Below are 19,563 nucleotides of genomic sequence, written 5' to 3'. Positions count from 1 at the left end.
CAAAAATTTAAAAAAAAGATAGAAAAAGTGAATTAAAAATAATCATCTGATATCATTGCATTACTGGAAGTAACTAGGGTACCGACTCCATACTCTACACAGTGACATTCAAATAAATACATAAATAAATAAATAAATAAATAAATAATTGAGCATTTGTCCTGCATTTCCAGTACAAACTGTATTTCAGGGTAACCAAATGACCCTGGTTATTTAGGGAAAAATCATTCATTTATAGAATATGAATGCCAGCTAGTAAATATGGAAGTAAACATAGAATTAGAAAAATCACCCTTTACATCCTCTAATAAAATAATTTATTCAGGCAAAGATAATCAGTGGGTGAAAACTCAGATAAAATATTAATGGGGATATTTTATTTTATTTTATTTTTATTTTTTTAAAATATATTTTATTGATTTTTTACAGAGAGGAAGGGAGAGAGATAGTTAGAAACATCGATGAGAGAGAAACATCGATCAGCCACCTCCTGCACATCCACTGGGGATGTGAGAAGAAGGGAGAGAGATAGAGAGCCAGAAACATCGATGAGAGCCTCCTGCACATCCACTGGGGATGTGCCTGCAACCCAGGCACATGCCCCCGACCGGAATCGAACCTGGGACCTTTCAGTCCGCAGGCGGACGCTCTATCCACTGAGCCAAACCGGTTTCGGCGATGGGGATATTTTAAATAGAAGGACTAGGCTATTGCCATCAGAACTCAGTTTAGCTTTACTAAAAGTGGGACAGCCAGACCTTGTGAATCTATGATGTGATCCAATAGGAAGTATATGGCATCATCTGTGAAGTGATCTAGCAGAAACAATTGTGCTGAATCTAATCAAGTATTTTTTTTAAAAATATATATTTTATTGATTTTTTTACAGAGAGGAAGGGAGAGGGATAGAGAGTTAGAAACATCGATCAGCTGCCTCCTGCAAAGATACATGCCCTTGACCAGAATCGAACTTGGGACCCTTCAGTCCGCAGGCCAACGCTCTATCCACTGAGCCAAACCAGTTAGGGCTAATCAACTCATAGAGCCTTTAGAGACGCTTAACTTTCATTTATAGGAAATGCAGGAGATAAAGGGATAAGTCAGAACAAGTCACGAGAAGACAATAGCCAAATGCAGAGTGTGGGACATTGAACAGGACAAATTATCTGGTTCTGCAACAAATCAGTGGTGGAGTGGAATTAAAAAGGTGGGAGAGGGGGATTGCCCTATTTTAGGAGAGATTTTGACAACTACCAGATATAACAATAGATGTTATTTGGATCCTGATTCAAACAAAATTAATGTAAAACATTTTAGAGATAACCAGGGAAATTTCAATATGGACTAGTTATAAAATGATACCAACAAATTGTTTTTATTAACTAATCATGGTAGTGTGGTTATGTAAGAAAATTATAATGATTTTTAAAGATGCATGAGAAATATGGTTGGTTAAATGAAATAAGGTATGAAATTTGCTTCAAAATAGCAAAGAAAAGGGGGAGAAAGGTAGATAAAAGATTGTGGCAAAAATTTGGTAGTTGTTGAATTTTAATAATAGATATGTGGAGTTTATACTGTTTTCTCTTTTTTAGTATGTTTGAAGTTTTCTTTTCTTTTTTTTTTTAATATATTTTATTGATTTCTTACAGAGAGGAAGGGAGAGGGATAGAGAGTTAGAAACATCGATCAGCTGCCGCCTGCACATCTCCCACTGGGGATGTGTCCGCAACCCAGGTACATGCCCTTGACCGGAATCGAACCTGGGACCTTTCAGTCCACAGGCCGACGCTCTATCCACTGAGCCAAACCGGTTTCGGCTGAAGTTTTCTTAATAAATTTTAAAGGATATGAGGAAATTGTGGATGCCAAAGACTAGTTTTATCTTCATATTTTATTCTGTATGACCTTAAATAAAAAGTCATAAAAATTTTATATTTTTGCCAATATAAAGGGCAAGGGACATTCAGGAAAAGATAAACAAAAAGGACTACATCAAACTAAAAAGCTTCTGCAGAGCAAAAGAAACCATCACAAAATGAAAAGAGAATATATGTGGAAGAACATACCTAATATTCATCAATGATGCATCCAAAAAGGAGTTCATTTCCAAAATATATAAAGAACTTACACAACTTAACACCAGGAAGACAATCTAATTAAAAAATGGACAAAGGACCTGAATTGACACTTCTCCAAAGAGGACATACAGATGGCCAATAGACATAAAAAAATGCTCAAGGTCACTAATCACCAGTTTTAATGCAAATTAAAACTACAGTGAGGTATCACTTCACAACTGTCAGAATGGCTACTATTAATAAATCAACAAACAGTGCTGGCGAGGATGTGGAAAAAAGGGAGCCCTAGTGCACTGTTGTTGGGAATGCAGACTGGTGCAACCACTGTGGAAAACAGTATGGAGTTTCCTCAAAAAATTAAAACTGGAACTGCCTTTTGACCCAGCAACCCCACTTCTGGGAATATGCGAAATTACTGGAACACCAATCAGAAAGAATATATGCACCCTTATATTCACATCAGCGTTATTTACAATAGTTAGGATCTGCAAACAGCCCAAGTGTCTATCAGTGGGTGAGTGGATAAGAACGGTGTGGTACATTTACATAATGGAATACTACTCGGCTGTAAAAAAGAAGGAACTCTTACCCCTGCAATAGCATGAATGGACCTGGAGAGTATTATGCAAAGTGAATAATCCAGGCAGAGAAAGACAAGTACTGTATGATTTCACTCATGTGGAATTTAATGAACAAACTGAACTAACAAGCAAAACAGAGACAGACTCATAGGTAGAGAGCAGGCAGACAGCTCTGGTGGAGGTGAGGGTGTTGGGGAGGGTGGAGGGAATGAACAAAACAAAAAAAAAAAAGAGAAAGAACTCATGAACACAGACAATAGTGTGGTGATTGGGGGGAGGTGGGTGAGGAGAGGTGGAAGAGGATATAGGGGGATAAATGGTGATGGGGAAAAAATAAAAGAAAGGAAAAAAGTTACAGAAATTTCAAAGGAAGGAAAAAGTCCTTATATTATGACCTATGGTTTATCATGGAAGTCTTCATTGGGAATGGTGGCTTTTGACTGAATGGGATGAGAGTAGAGTGAGTACTTTAAGTAGGGAAAATAATATTAGTAAAGACATAGTATGATAATAATCTGGTGTCCATATTAGGAAAGGCAAAGAAATTGACTTGATTTGGGCATGCAAAGGAATTATGGGTGATATGTTATATGGGGAGAGTGGAGCTAATTAACAGCATTTTGATCTCCAGTCTGAAGAAGGAGTTTGGGCTTAGCCCATAGATAGTGTAAAACTTTTATAATTTCAGTAGAGGCCCGTTGCAGGAAGAGATTCGTGCAATAGGCCTTCCTTCCCCTGGCTGTGGCACCGGTTTTCCTCTGGCACCCAGGACCCAGGCTTTCGCTCCGGCCGCAGCGAAGAAGCGAAGCTTCTTCAGCCTTCAGTCTGTGCTGCTCCAGCCAGAGCCTTCAATCTGTGCTGCTCCATGCATGCTCATGCAAATTAACCACCATCTTTGTTGGTTAATTTGCATACTCTCCTGATTGGCTGGTGAGCGTAGCGGAGGGACAGGCAATATACATGTTTGACTATTATTAGGTACTAGAGGCCCGGTGCACAAAAATTTGTGCACTCGGGGGGGAAGGGGGGGTCCCTCAGCCCGGCCTGTGCCCTCTCGCAGTCTGGGACCCCTCGGGAGATAACGACCTTCTGGCTTAGGCCTGCTCCTGGGTGGCAGAGGGCAGGCCCAATCCCTAGGTGCAGCCCCTGGTCGGGCTCAGAGCAGGGCTGATTGGGGAGTTGGGGCACCGCCCCCTGTCATGCACAGAGCAGGGCGGATTGGGAGGTTGTGATGCCACCCTCAGTCACGCTCAGGGTAGGGTTGATTGGGGGGTTGGGGCACCGCCCCCTATCACACTCAAGGCAGGGTCAATGGGGAGGTTGCGGCACCACCCCCTGTGATGCACAGAGCAGGGTCAATCAGGGGGTTGGGGCGCTGCCCCCTGTCACTCACAGAGCAGGGCCAATCAGGGGGTTGGGACGCCACACCCTGTCACACACAGAGCCGCAGGGCGATCAGGGGGTTTGGGCGCTGCACCCTGTCATGCTGATCTGGTGCCAGGAGACCTCTTGGCTCTGCTGATCCCGGTGCTGGGAGGCATATTACCCTTTTACTATATAGGATAGAGGCCTGGGGGCCGGCTGGTTTGCCCTGAAGGGTGTCCTGGATCAGGGTGGGGGTCCCCACTGGGGTGCCTGGCCAGCCTGGATGAGGGGATGATGGCTGTTTGCAGCTGGTCACACACCCTTCAGGGTGGGGGTCCCCACTGGGGTGCCTGGCCAGTCTGGGTGAGGGGCTGAGGGCTGCTTTCAGGCTGGCGGTTTTGACTGAAGCTCCCAACCACTCCTTTTTTTCTTTTTTTCTTTTTCTTTTGGGCCAGCTTTAGCTCTGGCTCTAGCTCTGAGGCTTCCGCTGCTGGTTTGTTTGCCGTTCTATAATCGAAACAATGTATAACTCCAGCTCTGAGATCCCAGGGTTTTGTTTAGCTTCTATATTTGTTACAAAGTTTCAGACTGCCAGCTCAGAGGCCTGCAAGTCAGGCGGGGAACGTTGGAGTCTGCAGTCACTGGAGCAAGCAAGCCTCATGTTCGCTTCCAGCTGCCTGGCTGCCGGCCGCCATCTTGGCTGACAGTTAATTTGCATAAGGATATGCTGATTAGCCAATGGGAAGGGTAGCGGTCGTATGCTAATTACCATTTTTCTCTTTTATTAGTGTAGAAGATAAAAAGAGTAAAGGGAAAGGGAACAGCATTTTCCTAAAATTAATCTGACAGGTAAATGGAATAGTGAAAGAGACTGGAGATAAGGGACCAATATGGAAGTTACTGCAATAATCTAAGCACAAGGTGTCAGACCATAGTAATTATAGTGGGAATTGATAGAAAAGGATAATAGCCCTAGCCGGTTTGGCTCAGTGGATAGAGCGTCGGCCTGCGGACCAAAGGGTCCCGGGTTCGATTCCAATCAAGGCCATGTACCTTGGTTGCAGGCTCTTCCCTGGCCCGGGCTCAGGTCGGGGCACATGCAGGAGGCAACCAATCTATGTGTTTCTCTCACATCGATGTTTCTCTTTGTTTTTCCCTCTCTCTTCCACTCTCCCTAAAAAATTAATAAAAATATATCCTTAAGTGTGGATTAATACAAACAAACAAACAAACAAAAAAGGATAATAGAAGAGTAATCCCTCATGTGATTGGTTGGACATAAGGTAAAAAGGAAAAGTCAAAATTAACCCTTAAATTTTTGAATCTGGAAAACGAAATGGACGAAATGGTAGTGGTGTTCTTTACAGAAGTAGGGACATTGAGAAGGGACACAAGTCTGAGCAGAAAATATGTTTGTGTGTGTGTTGTGGGAAGGGTGTTGAGGGCAGGACCAAACTTGTGATGTAATCTTACAAGTTGAGTGTTACACTGTTTGAGATGATAGAGGGATTGAGGGCAGAAGTCTTGGAGGCCACTGAGAATCTGAGATTGACACTACTTATAGAAAGGTCAAGATTAGAGGAATGGAGGATGTATATTTAGAACTTAATGACAACAGCATTATACACTGGTGGTATGGTATGAGAATAGAATTCTCCAAGTGTAACCCAGAATCTCAAGTTATGCCACTGAGTGGGAAACACAATTTAGGTGTAATTATGTTTACCTAGTGGGAAGACTTTCTTTCATTTTTATTCTTCATTTGAAAACTTGTTATTGAAAGATAGCATACATACATAATTTTTACTAATCATAAATGTAGAATTTGATAAATTTTTGCAAACTTAACATTATTACTAGTGTAACCAGAATGCAGATCAAGAAACAAAACAGCCCAGCAGGCATGGCTCAGTAGTTGAGTGTTGACCTATGAACCAAGCGATCACGGTTCGATTCACACAGTCAGGGCACTGTCTGAGTACTTATTCCTTGATCCTGCTCAACTACACCAACTGTGGGGCCACAGTTTCCCTGCCAGGAACTGGACCTCCATGGATGCCAGATAGTGGATGGAGAAGATGTGAGAAGTCGTAGGCATAGAAGATAAACTTTATTACAGACCAAGTAGCCATTAGAGAAAACAGTTCTCCAAAGTAGCCTTACAAACTATCCACACAAAGCAGCCCTTGCTAATATAAGTAGCAAACACAGGAGCCATACCAAGCAGCTGCACACTGGCTGGTCAGTAACATACTCCTATACCAATTTAGACAAAAGAGGCTTCTCGCCAAATAGTGACATCAGTATTTGGGTTATAGAAAGGTACACTTGTGCGGTGCATAGAGTAAGATTGCTGTGTCTTTGCTTTTGATTAAGGTTCCCATGCTCAGATTGGCCTTGGACATCCGGCCCACTATGATTAGGATTCCCACAGGCACATACCTGGGTTGTGGGTTCGATCCCTAGTGTTGGGCATGCAAGAGGCAGCCGATCAATGATACTCTCTCATCATTGATGTGTCGCTTTATCTCTCTCTCTCTCTCTCTCTCTCTCTCTCTTCCTCTCTCTAATCAATACAAATATATTAAAAAAGAAACAGAACAGTATCACTATCTGAGAGGGCTCCCCCTTGTTCCCCATCCCACTCACTATCTGCTCTCAAAGGTAATCCTCACTAAATTCTAGCACAATAGATTCATTTTACCTGTTTTTGAATTTATATAAATGGAATATAGTCTTTTATATATTGCTTCTTTCATTTAATATTGTTTGTGAAGCTTACTCATAGCATTAAGTGTAATTTTAAATTGTTCTCATTGCTGCATAGTACTCCATTGTATGAATATACCATAATTTATCCATTTTCCAATGTTAATGGATATTTGCAATATTTCCAGCATTCTTGTACATGTGTTTGGGTGAATATATTTACAAATTTCTATTGTATGTATTTCTGCAACTATATACTTAGAAGTGGAATTGTGGGGTAAATGGGCATGCATATGTTCAGCTTTAATAGAAAAACTGCAAGTTTTCCCAGAGTGGTTGTAGTTATGTACATTTCCACTAGCAGTGTAAGATTTTGGTTATTCCTTGTCCTCCTTCATTACAGCCATTCAGGAAAGTTTATATAATATTTATCACCTTGTGACTTTAATTTGTTAACTAATGAAGTTGACATCCTTTGCTTTGTTCATTGTCCTTTTGGATATCCTCTTTGGTAAAATGCCTGTTCAAGTCTTTTTTATATTTTCTCATGGGTTGACTGTCTTTATCATAGGGATTGGTAGGAGTACATTATACATTATGAATAAGAGTATTTTGTTGGATTTGAAGATTTAAAAAAAATATGTTTCCACTCTGTGGCTTGCCTTTTCACTCTCTTAATGGTATCATTTAATGACCAGAAAGAAGTGCTTCGTTTTAACGTAGTTCATTTTGCCCTAGCCGGTTTGGCTCAGTGGATAGAGCGTTGGCCTGTGGACTGAAAGGTCTTGGGTTCGATTTTGGTCAAGGCTGGATGCCCACCCCCATCAGGGCGCTCAGGGCGCCTGAGGGAGGCAACCAATTGATGTGTCTCTCTCACATTGATGTTTCTCTCTCTGTGTCTCTCCCCTCCCTCTACTCTTTCTAAAAATCAATGGAAAAATATCCTCGGGTGAGGATTAACACAACAAACAAAAAACAAACAGACAGAAAAACACATGGATCAGCTGCCTCCTGCATGCCCATCATTGGGAATGGGCCCACAACTGGGGCATGTGCCTGACCAGGGAATGGAACCAGCAACCTTTCGGTGCACAGGATGACACCCAACCAACTGAGCCACACCAGCCAGGGCTCATTTATTCTTTTGGAAACAAATATTGATTGTCTACTAAGGTGCATATATTGGACCTGGCATAGTCTAGGTATTTGTTTGGCTAAGATTTAAATGCATGTGGTACACTCTAAAAACTTCCAAGGAAGAGGCATGGCATGATTCTGTTCAAAGAGAAATATATTACCTACTAGAGGCCTGGTGCACGAATTTGTGCACGTGTGGAGTCCCTCGGTCTGGCCAGAGATTGGGGCTGATCGGGCCGGCTGGCCGGCTTGGGGGAGGAACCGTGGGCAGTTGGCCGCAGTGGGAGGTTGGCTGTGGGAGTGCACTGACCACCAGGAGGTAGCTCCTGCATTGAGTGTCTGCCCCCTGGTGGTCAGTGCATGTCATAGCGACCAGTCGTTCGGTTGTTCGGTCAACCGGCGTAACGGTCGCTTAGGCTTATATATATATCGATAACCTCCTGATCTTGGCAGGATGGTGTGGCATAGAGAATGCAGAAAGGCTTCCTGGAAGAGGTGATACTTGGGACTATCTTGAAAAATAAATAGGAGTAGTAGGCACACATAAGAGTGCATATGCAAATACATAGACAACTAGGTGAGTTTCAGAAACTAGAGGTGTTTTGTTACATAAAGTGTTAGAAAAGGGACCTGGCTGGAGGATTATGCAAAGAGTCAATTATGAAAGGACCTTATTCCAAACTCAATGAGAGCCATTAAAGGAAAGGAATAATGAACTTTGCATTTCACAAAGATCCTTCTGACTGCTGTGTGCAGAGAGAATAGAGAGAACAGAATTGGGGGTGGAGGACCATAACGCAGGGAAACTGGTTAGAAGATTGCTGGTTGGTATGATAAGACTGACTTAATGAAGTTGCAGTAGCAATGGAAAGAAGTAGAAATATTTGGTAAATATATGGAGGGTTGAATCTAAAGGAGCTGGTGATGTGTAGGAATGAGGAGCAGTGAAGAGTGAAGGATGGTTACTGGCTCCAGAGTCAGGCAGACCTAGGTTCAATTCTTTTTGTCACAATTTATACCAGATTAGAAAGACTGTTAGGGTTTTAAAGAATGGACTAGAAAGATGGAAGGCAAGACTATTTAGGAGGCTATTTTAGTCATCCAAGCTTCATGATAAAGGCCTAAGGTTAATAGAAGAAAGAGATGGATTGGAAGGAAAGAGGTGGATTTAAGGGATATTTAGCAGGTTGACTTACCAGATTCAGGAATGGATTTAATAAAGACAGTAAAGGACTGCAAGAGAAAGAAGTGTCAGAAAAGGAAACAAAACAAAATAAAACAGGTCAAAGAAGGAGGAAGAAAAGCAGAAGCCATTGATGTTACTGAAACAAAGGAAGGACAGTGTCAAGATAGAGTGCTGAGCAATATCAACTACTGCTGAGGGGTTGTTAATAAGGACAGAAGAATGTTCATTGGAGTTAGCAAAAAGGAAATAAGTATACAGCATGGGCTTGATACAAAAGGCATAAAACTTCTTTCCTGGTCCAGAGTAGTTCAAGGTCTAAGGACAGAAACTATTATTACAATATATTGTGTTGCGTGGTGTGAGAGCAAGGTTCATGCAGGAACTGCTGGACACAAAGAACTGGGTTACATTTCTTAACTTCATCCCCCGATGATGTTCGCTGTCTCATGCCATATCACTGCTTCTGCATTCTTTGTGAAATGACCATCCTATCCACCTCACACGGCCTTCCTTGTGCAGGTTTGAGTTTTAAAAGGACAAATTCAAGCCCTGACCGGTTTGGCTCAGTGGATAAAACGTTGGCCTGCGGACTCAAGGGTCCCAGGTTCGATTCCAGTCAAGGGCATGTACCTTGGATGCGGGCAGATCCCCAGTGGGAGGTGTGCAGGAGGCAGCTGATTGATGTTTCTAATTTTCTATCCCTCTCCCTTCCTCTCTGTAAAAAATCAATAAAATATATTTAAAAAATAAATAAATAAAAGGACAAATTCAAGCAAGTCGGTTTTCCTTAAATTCTCTAACAAAAACACACCTCACATTCTAAATTTAAAAAGGGTGATGGAGATGATTATGCTGACATGCTGAATTTACATTTATCTTTATTTCAGGGTTCAATACTGACGCATGTATTGAGTGAATTGGTATTCACTATGTATGGCCTTTAAAGACTGTCTGCTGCATTCAGATTGGCCAAATTCCAACATTAACAATTTAGGTAAGAGTATGATCCCACATCTGAATTCACAACTTTATTTAAAGCTTAATATTATCTTTCTCAAACTCTTGTCAACACACTGCAATATTACTAAATAATAATTTTATTTATTTATTCTGGATAATGATGGTAAGAATTATCTGTGGTCGGCCGGCTGGTGTGGCTCAGTGGTTGTGAAATGACCATCCTATCATTTCACCTATGAACCAGGAGGTCACGGTTCGATTCCCCACCAGGGCATATGCCCGGTTTGCAGGCTCAATCCCCAATGTGGGGCATGCAGGAGGCAACCAATCAATGATTCTCTCTCATTATTGATATTTCTATCTCCCTTCCTCTCTGAAATCAATAAAAATATATTTTTAAAAAATTATCTGTGGTAATTTTGGTAACTGAGTTTCATCTATTTTAGGAAGGACTTTTATGTATACAGCAGAGATAAATATTAATGAATTTCTGTTCCAGAAGTAAGACATAAAACAATGCAATAAGCCCTAGCCAGTGTGGCTCAGTTGGTTGGAGCCTTGTCCTGTACACCAAAAGGTGGTGAGTTCGATTCTCTATCAGGGCACATACCTAGGTTGCAGATTCAGTCCTCGGCTGGAGCACGTGCAATGTTTTTCTCTCACATTGATGTTTTTCTCTCTCTAAAATTAATAAAACACACATACAAAAATAATGCAATAAACATCTACACTCTGTAATATTAAAAATATATCTCTGGTATTGTAATAAAATGCTTTGAGGTTACTCACTGATGTTTAGTAATTTACTGAACCACTCTTTAACAAAATATTTTTGCCTTAAGCTACACTTTTTAATTTGTAATTTTGCTCCGGTATATCAAGTCTCCTGATGAAATCTGACATTTGGAAAAAGGGATACAACTTGAAGAGGCTCAGAAGCATCCTGAGAGGAGAAGAAAGACAAGGAAATGGAAAAGATGGATAATCTCAGTTTTCCATGCAACACAATCTATAATTTGGTTGCATTTCATTAACTCAGATTACACACACTCACAAGAATGCACACTGAACCACCTCTGTCCTGCCCCTCCCCTTCCTTCCAAAGCAGATGGAAATTAGGTGGCAGACTGGGAAGGTTGCCATGGTGCTCTGGCTACAGGGATTTAATAGGAATCAAAAGAAGCTCCAGAGTCCCCTCCCCCAAGTATCCAAATGTGTGTTTCTTTTTTTTCTCTCAAATCCTTGTCTTAATTCCATGTTATAGATAACCAGGGTGAGACTAATTTACTAGTGAACAACAACAAAAAACTACTGTTTCCAAAACTGTTTGTAGGTGCATTTCTATTGTTAGAAGTAAAATACTGAGGAATTACAACTGGCCCATTTTTAAGTAGAGCCAGCCACACAAAAGGTAAGAATTCATTTTAAAAATATTTTATGCAACATGCCCCCAGTATTTTTTTTTTTTACTGATTTTATCCCCATCAATGACCTGTAGGCATCTCAAATTCAGTATATCCAAATGAAATTAGTTAGTTTTTTCCATTACCCTCTTCCCTGTTGTAGAATCTAAATTATTCTATATTCTCACTATCAATTCATTGTCACTATCTTTCTAGTCTACCAAGCTAGATTAAAATAATAACCTCATATAATAATTATGTCCATTCCTAGCACGTTATGCATAATAACTCATTTAAGTTAATCCCAACTGATCACTAAATTCTGTCAATTATATTTCAAAATTGTCTTAACAACTATTTACAGAATGAACAAATGACTAATCTTCTAAAGCGTGACCAATTTTATTAGCCAAGGGCCTAGTTCAAGGGGAGGATGTGGCATAATATTTAGGACTTGGTCCTTGAAGTTTCTTCTTTAAGTGTTACACGTAAAAATCCAAGAGCCACTTCCTTTCATGCCCGCCCCCCCCTCCCGTCTGTCTTCTCTGTCCTGGGAGCAGCTCCCCTGATCCCCTGAAAATGTATGCCTGCACCAAGTTTGTCCCCCTCCGTCCCCTCCTTGGCCTGGAGCACCTCTCAGCTGAGCGGGTCACTGCCTGCAGTGGTGCTGAAACGACCAGAGACACTGACAGATGAGAGCCTCAGCAGCTCAGCAGCCCCGGGTCGCCTGACCTCGCTTATTTCTAGCCGCAGCTTCCAAACCAGTGCCATTTCAAGGGACATCAACACAGCAGCCAAGTTCATTGGGGCTGGGGCTGGGGCTGGGGCTGCCACAGTAGGGGTGGCAGGCTCTGGGGCTGGAATTGGGACTGTGTTTGGGAGCCTCATCATTGGTTATGCCAGGAACTCTTCTCTGAAGCAGCAGCTCGTCTACGCCATTCTGGGCTTTGCCCTGTTAGAGGCCATGGGGCTCTTTTGCCTGATGGTGGCCTTTCTCATCCTCTTCGCCATGTGAAGGAGCTGTCTCCACCTCCCATAGTTCTTTTTCCTGGGTCTTGTCTGCCCTGTATGTTCCTTTTCCTATACCTCCCCAGGCAACCTGGGGAAAGTGGTTGGCTCAGGGTTTGACAGAAGGAAGACAAATAAATACTGTATTAATAATAATAAAAAAATCCAAAGAGCCAAAGTAGAAGAAGATAATCCTTTGTAGCATATTGGGATCATCTCTAACCAGTGTTTTCTACATGTGCTAAAATAACTAGGGTGCTCGTTAAAAATACTGATTTCCTGACCTATCCGGTTTGGCTTAGTGGATAGAGAATTGGCCTGCAGACTGAATGGTCCCAGGTTCAATTCCAGTCAATGGCACGTGCAGGCTGGATTCCTAGTAGGGGGGCGTGCAGGAGGCAGCCCATCAATGATTCTCATCATTAATGTTTCTATCCCTCTCTCCCTCTTCCTTCTTCTCTGAAATCAATAAAAATATATATTTTTTAAAAATACTGATTTTCTGCAACCCGCTTGAGATCCCTCTCTGCTGCAGAGAGCTTTGTTAGTTTACCTTCTCTAATAAAACTCTGCTTTCACTAATACATATATATACTATATATATAAATTTGTGCACTTGGGGGGGTCCCTCAGCCTGGCCTGTGCCCTCTCACAGTCTGGGACCCCTTGGAGGATTACCACCTGCTGGTTTAGGCCCACTCCCTGGGGTATTGGGCCTAAGCTGGCGGTCAGACATCACTCTGGCAGCCCAAGAGCCCTCGGGGAATGTCTACTTGCCAGCGGGGAGCAGGCCTAAGCTGCAGTCGGACATCCTTAGCGCTGCTGAGGAGGCGGGAGAGGCTCCTACCACCACCGCTGTATTGGCAGCTGGCAGCCTGGCTTGTGGCTGAGCAGAGCTCCCCCTGTGGGAGCTCACCGACCACCAGGGGGCAGCTCCTGCATTGAGCGTCTGCCCCCTGGTGGTCAGTGTGTGTCATAGTGACTAGTCATTCCCAGTCTTTCTGCTGTTAGGGTCAGTTTGCATATTACCCTTTTATTATATAGGATAGAGGCATGGTGCATGGGTGGGGGCTGGCTGGTTTGCCCTGAAGGGTTTCCAGGATCAGTGTGGGGGTCCCGCTGGGGTGCCTGGCCAGCCTGGGTGAGGGGCTGATGGGTGTTTGCAGGCTGGTCACACCCCCTTCAGGGTGGGGGTCCCCACTGGGGTGCCTGGCCAGCCTGGGTGAGGGGCTTATGGCTGTTTGCAGGCTAGTCAAGCCCCCCCCCCCAGTGGGGACCCTCACCCCATGGAGGTTTGGCCAGCCTGGGTGAGGGGCTGATGGCTGTTTTCAGGCTGATCACACCCCCTTTAGGGTGGGGGGTCCCCACTGGGGTGCCTGGCCAGTCTGGGTGAGGGGCTGAGGGCCGTTTTCAGGCTGACCAAGTCCCCGGCGACAGAAGCTCCCAGCCTCTTTTTTTTATTTTTATTCTGGGATTTATTTATCTTCTATAATTGAAACTTTGTTGCTTTGAGTGGAGCTCAGAGCTGGCCGGGAAGCTTGGCTTCCTCCATCACTGGAGCAACCAAGCCTCCTGCTTGCTTCAGCTCCATGGCTGCTGGCCGCCATCTTGGTTAAATTAATTTGCATATAGTCGCTCTGATTGGCTGGTGGGCGTGGCTTAAGGCATGGCAAAGGTACAGTCAATTTGCATGTTTGTCTTTTATTAGTGTAGATACACACACACACACACACACACACACACAGACACACACACACTAATGGCCCGGTGCACAAAATTCATGCACATTGAAAGGGAATTAATTAGAGGATGTGAGCATGAGGCAGTCCGCATTTCTGAAATTCAATGACATGAATTTTAGCTATTACTTTGCCAAATAAATGGAATGTACAAATATCATTTAAAAGAACATTCAGCTTAAAACTCTGGCTACCAAGTCATGTCTGTTTTCAACTTGTTGCCAGCATTGTAAATTGTTTGTAATATCTGCCCATTTGGGGTTGTGTGTCATGGTTATGAATAAATTGGGCTTGCCATACTTTGTTACAATTGCCATAGTATCCTGATATCACTGCTGCATATTTCTGGGACTACCCTCAAAAGATGATGGAAGTATTATCGTTTTACCAATCGGCACATTGTCATTTTCAGATCTAGATTTGAGATAATCCATCAAACCACTATATTTTTCAACTCTCAACTTAGATTGGTTTGCTTTGATGAAATTTATCTGATTAGTCCTCCATTTTTGAATATGAATCCACGATAAACTGTTGAGTTAATTTTCCTGCATTTGAAATAGGATTAAACATGTCCTGCACAGAGAGATGAAATCCATAATACTGCATTTGTGTGACTCGTGTCCTTACTTTTTGTCTAGTATTATTGTCGATTACATTGTTGTCTCTGAGTCTTAATGCAATATCTGTTCCCCAGACTTTTTTGCCATATGGAAAAAGAATAGGATATGTCATTGCATCTAATGTAGGAAACAGGATATTGATTTGTTTCATTTTAGTGGCATTTGGATTATTGGGATCTGGTTTACAATGAATGAGCAAGTCCCTTTCAAAAGGAGGTTCTCCATCTTTGTTTCTGAATATGACAGCAACCTCGGTTACACAGGGAGAATTATATCTACCTGGATCACTGTTACGATTGTACTTAATTGCCATTGTTACTTCTGTGGGAGCAATACCTTTTGCTGCTGCTTCAGATTGGGCTTCCTTTTCTACCTCATGTAGCATCTTATACGATTTTGTTAATTCATTTATTTCATGCATGAGGTTGTCGATGTTGATTATGAGTCTTTCTGAGTAGCCCTGATTTTCTGGCATTGCTAATCTTTTGTAGCTTTGGCTGTATCCAAAATATAGAGTTGAGCAAACTTCCAAGAAACACCATCCAAAGGATGTAAAGTTCCAGTATGGTGATAAACTTGTCCGTGTATTTTAAAACAGTATGGCCCATATCCTGATGGCGTTGAATATTTGCACCCATGGAAGCAAAAGCAAAAGAACTATATATGGAACGAATATTTTCCATGCATTTTTTACTGTCAGAATCTTCGTTTGTCATTAATCTTTTTAAATATGCCGGGTAATCTGGAAAATGTATATCATTTGGACAGACTTTCCCTTTGCTACAACATCAAGTAAATTTCCCATCAGAGGGTTTTTCCTCAGAGAAATTTCGTGATAGGCAAAATTCACATCTAACAGTCATTCCACCACAACTATGTTTGAGAATTGCATCCTCGTGTACTCCATCTTTGCTGAGAAGGCAGTTCCTACCAGTATTGGTAGTACTTGTTGATGACTGTTCTCTAGACATATTCTGTCGTCACCACTGCCTTCTTTCAACTTCAAAGGCACGTTGGTCTTTAGACATTTTCTGTCTATGACACCAGTGTTTTTTGGCATCAGAGAGACGTTTTTCCAATAGCTGGTCTTCAGATACATCCTGTCGCAGGAACCACCTTCTTTCAAGATCAGACGCATGTTGCTCTTCAGACATTTTCTGTTGATAACACCGGCATCTTTCAGCTGCAGAGCTATGTTGTATCAACAGTTGTTCTTTAGACATAGTCCCACGTCTCTACTGTCACGGTCTGAGATGCAGGTGAATGAGAGTCCTGGCTGTCAGGCCACTGAGAGCTGTCTGACCAACGGCTGATTCTGGCTGATTCTGTGGGGGTGGGGCTTCCTCCTCCCTGCTGTCAGTTTCCACAGCTGTGATGAAGAAGCTGGGGTGACAGAGGGAGCCACACCCTCCAAGCCGCCCTCTCTGTCACTCTGCTCTATGTCCAGTGGCCTCCTGCTCTGCCAAGTCCTCCAAACCTCCTGCTTTCTGCCCGCTCTCCTGCTCTGCTCTCTGCCGGCGAAGATCCCAGGAACCTGTGGGCATGGCTTGGCGCCGCTGGCCTTGCCTCCCGGGGCCGTCAATGGTCCTGGGAGCCCGTGGCTGCCGTCACCTCCCAGGGTGCTTGACACCTGCATATGCAAATTAACTCACCAGCTTTGTCAGGTTAATTTGCATACTCACTCCTGATTGGCTGGTGGGCATGGCTTGTGGGCATCGCATAGGGACAGTCAATTTGCATCTTTCTCTTTTATTAGTATAGATATACTAGAGGCCTGATGCATGAAATTCGTGCAGGGCTCAGCCCTCACAGCCACGGTGGCTGCCTCTGCCTCAGCCCTTGCAGCTGCAGCTTCACCCAGAAGGTTGTCCAGAAGGACGTCCAGTCTAATTAGCTATTACGCTTTTATTATTATAGATATACATATTGATTTGCAGTTCTTGCAACAGAGCATCTGATTTAGTAGGTCTAATTCTCTTAGAAATACTAGTAGTATTTTCTTAGAATTAATAAATTACTATTTTGGAACTAAAGAGTTTTAATGCTTTTGGGTGGTGTGGTTCAGCTATTTCTAAATTCTGAAAACTCCTGTATAAGTTGACAGAGAATTACTCTCTAGACAGTTGTAATCCTGAAAGACACAACTCCCAATGACGCTGAGCCTAAAAAGGTGTTTTAGGAAACATTTCTCTATCTTCCTTTAGATTTAAAAATCAAATGTGCATGTGCAGAAGAGAGGAAAGGCTGCATTTTTCTTTATCTGCCCGGCCTAACAGATCATTTAGGAAACAATTCTCTATCCCCCTTAAACACTGATTATGCATGTGTTGAAAAAGGATTAGAAAAGGCTGTGGGATATTTATTCATCTGCATTTTTTTTTTTAAGTACTACCATTCTTTTTTAAAAAATACATTTTATTGATTTTCTACAGAGAAGAAGGGAGAGGGATAGAGAGCCAGAAACATCGATCAGCTGCCTCCTGCACACCCCGCACTGGGGATATGCCCGCAACCAAGGTACATGCCCTTGACCGGAATTGAACCCGGGACCCTTCAGTCCCCAGGCCGATGCTCTATCCACTGAGCCTAACTGGTCAGGGCTTCATTTGCTTTTAAGAAAGGCAATCTGTTGTTCTTGTATACGGCTTATAAGAGATGTAGAGGTTTACTCAAGACAGCATGGCCTGAGATAAGTCCCCCTCCATGATAAGATCATCTCTGGATTTCATATATTTTAATAAATAAGTCCCACTATTAACTTTTTAAAATGATTTCAGTATTTCTAGATATGTAAGAGAGACTTTACTCTCACCCCTCATGTTACTAAGCAACGTATCATATAGTTGCTAGGAGACAAAGCTTGGGGGATACTTCAGTTTTTCCTTATCACCTTGCATACCACATGATTATACTCTAGAGTGTTTTACAGTCTTAGAGAAAAGAGACAAAAGTTAATGGAATGTAGAAAAGATGGAAAAGGAGAGATAATGGTGGGGAAATAGAATAAGGAAAATAGCAAGGTATTTGAGAAGGAGAATGTGTGAGGTTGGCAGAGGAAGGCTATTATGCAATTTCCTTGACTGAGTCATGGAAAAGCCTTAAATTGCGAGTGTTTTAAATTCTGTATGCTTCTACATTTCCTAAAAATAAAAATAGAGAATAAACTTGGAGAGGATGATCTTTCATATAGTATTTCTGAATATTTTCAGAAGGGTAGAAATCAATTGTAACTCTTACAGAAGACTGGTGATTACAAACACATTAAACAAGTCATACATTATTTAAAATTCCAAATTCAGGTAGACAACACTATTTCCTTTCATTTCTCCCTCAAAAGAGTAAAAAGGGACAGTACTAAAAGGGAGGTTAGAATATAAATGTTCTTGACTCTTGGACAGGATATGTTTCTGTACAAAAATTTAAAAATCTAATATAAAAGGGGGAAAGAAGAAGCTATTGTGCTCTATTTAGAGGACTCTGTTGTATCTGAAATAAGAAACCAGGCTCCAGGTTTCATTGTGAGCATGTGAAAGGTTGGGTCTTTGTGTCTCTGTGGCATTTACTGTTGCTGGCAACCAGGAAGCTGCCTAGTGATTATTGCTAGGTCCTCAGTGCTTCTGTTTGCCTGAAACCTTAATCAGTGCCAGAAACACCAGAGATAAAAATCATTGCAGAGAATCCAGCGCCTGTTATCCTCAATGGTCCTATTGCAAACAGTCCACCTTGTGTTCCGTGAAAATCAGTGTAAAATGGAGACTTCACAGAAGGAGTTCATCCTCAGCTTCCTCTTCATGAATGCCAGTTTTCTCAGCGCAGAGCACTGAGAGGACGCTGGGGCATGGTTGAATTAAAATACGGTTTATATTTTGGTGTCCTCAGCTTTATTTTTTTATTTATTGAATAATTTTAGAGAGAGAGAGAGGAAAGGAGGGAGGGAGGGAGAGTGAGAGAGAGAGAGTCAGAGAGACATTGATTTGATGTCCCACCTATGTGTGCATTAGTTGGTTGATTCTTTTAAAAAATATTTTTATTGATTTCAGAGAAGAAGGGAGAGGAAAAGAGAGATAAAAACATCAATAATGAGAGAGAATCACTGATTGGCTGCTTCCTACATGACTTACACTGGGGAATGAACCTGCAACCCCAGGTATCTGCCCTGACTGGCAATCAAACCATGATCTCCTGGTTTATAGGTCGAAGCTCAACCACTGAGCCACACTGGCCGGGCCATTGGTTGATTCTTGTATGTTCCCTGACCAGGGATCTAACAAAAACCTTGAATGCTCTAATCAACTGAGCTGTGCGGCCAGGGCTTGCCAGCTTTAACTAACACATAATAAAGAGTCTGAGATAAGGAACACAGAAAAGAAATTTTCTTTTCAGATTTAGATGACTTCCAGTTCTGAAGGCAGAAAGGACCCATCAACATTGCTGACAGCTTGAGTTGGCCTTAGTGACCATAAAGCCATGGTACAAATGATGGTACCATTTTAAATAGGAATCCAGAAAATTCTGATAAAGATTCATGTTAGCATCATCCCCAGAAATAACAGAAGTTCTCTCTTGAAATTAAACATTGGTTCATAGATAAACCTCACAAATCAGTACAGCCCACTTAAGCCATCTTGTGCAAGTGCAGACTATAAATTTTGTTTCTTGCATATCTCCTACCCAGATGTAGATATTTACAGCTCTGAACTTACCTGGGAACAACTGCAAATCTCAGCTGATGTTTAGTAAAAGATGGTGCTGAGATGACATAAATATCCTA

The 19,563-nt window shown here is 42.2% G+C and overlaps 1 pseudogene; it reads left to right on the top strand.

Annotated features, from left to right (window-relative positions):
* Positions 1-12,001: 12,001 nt before the first annotated feature.
* Positions 12,002-12,465, top strand: LOC139005551 (ATP synthase F(0) complex subunit C2, mitochondrial pseudogene; annotated as a pseudogene).
* The last annotated feature ends 7,098 nt before the right edge of the window (positions 12,466-19,563 follow it).

The sequence above is a fragment of the Myotis yumanensis genome, unplaced genomic scaffold (assembly GCF_028538775.1).
Source record: "Myotis yumanensis isolate MYYU_CA2020_CCGP unplaced genomic scaffold, mMyoYum1.0.hap1 SCAF_3, whole genome shotgun sequence".
NCBI classification, from domain to species: domain Eukaryota; kingdom Metazoa; phylum Chordata; class Mammalia; order Chiroptera; family Vespertilionidae; genus Myotis; species Myotis yumanensis.
The sequence above is the reverse complement of the archived record's forward strand: the minus strand, read 5'-3'. Positions and strand labels throughout refer to the sequence as shown.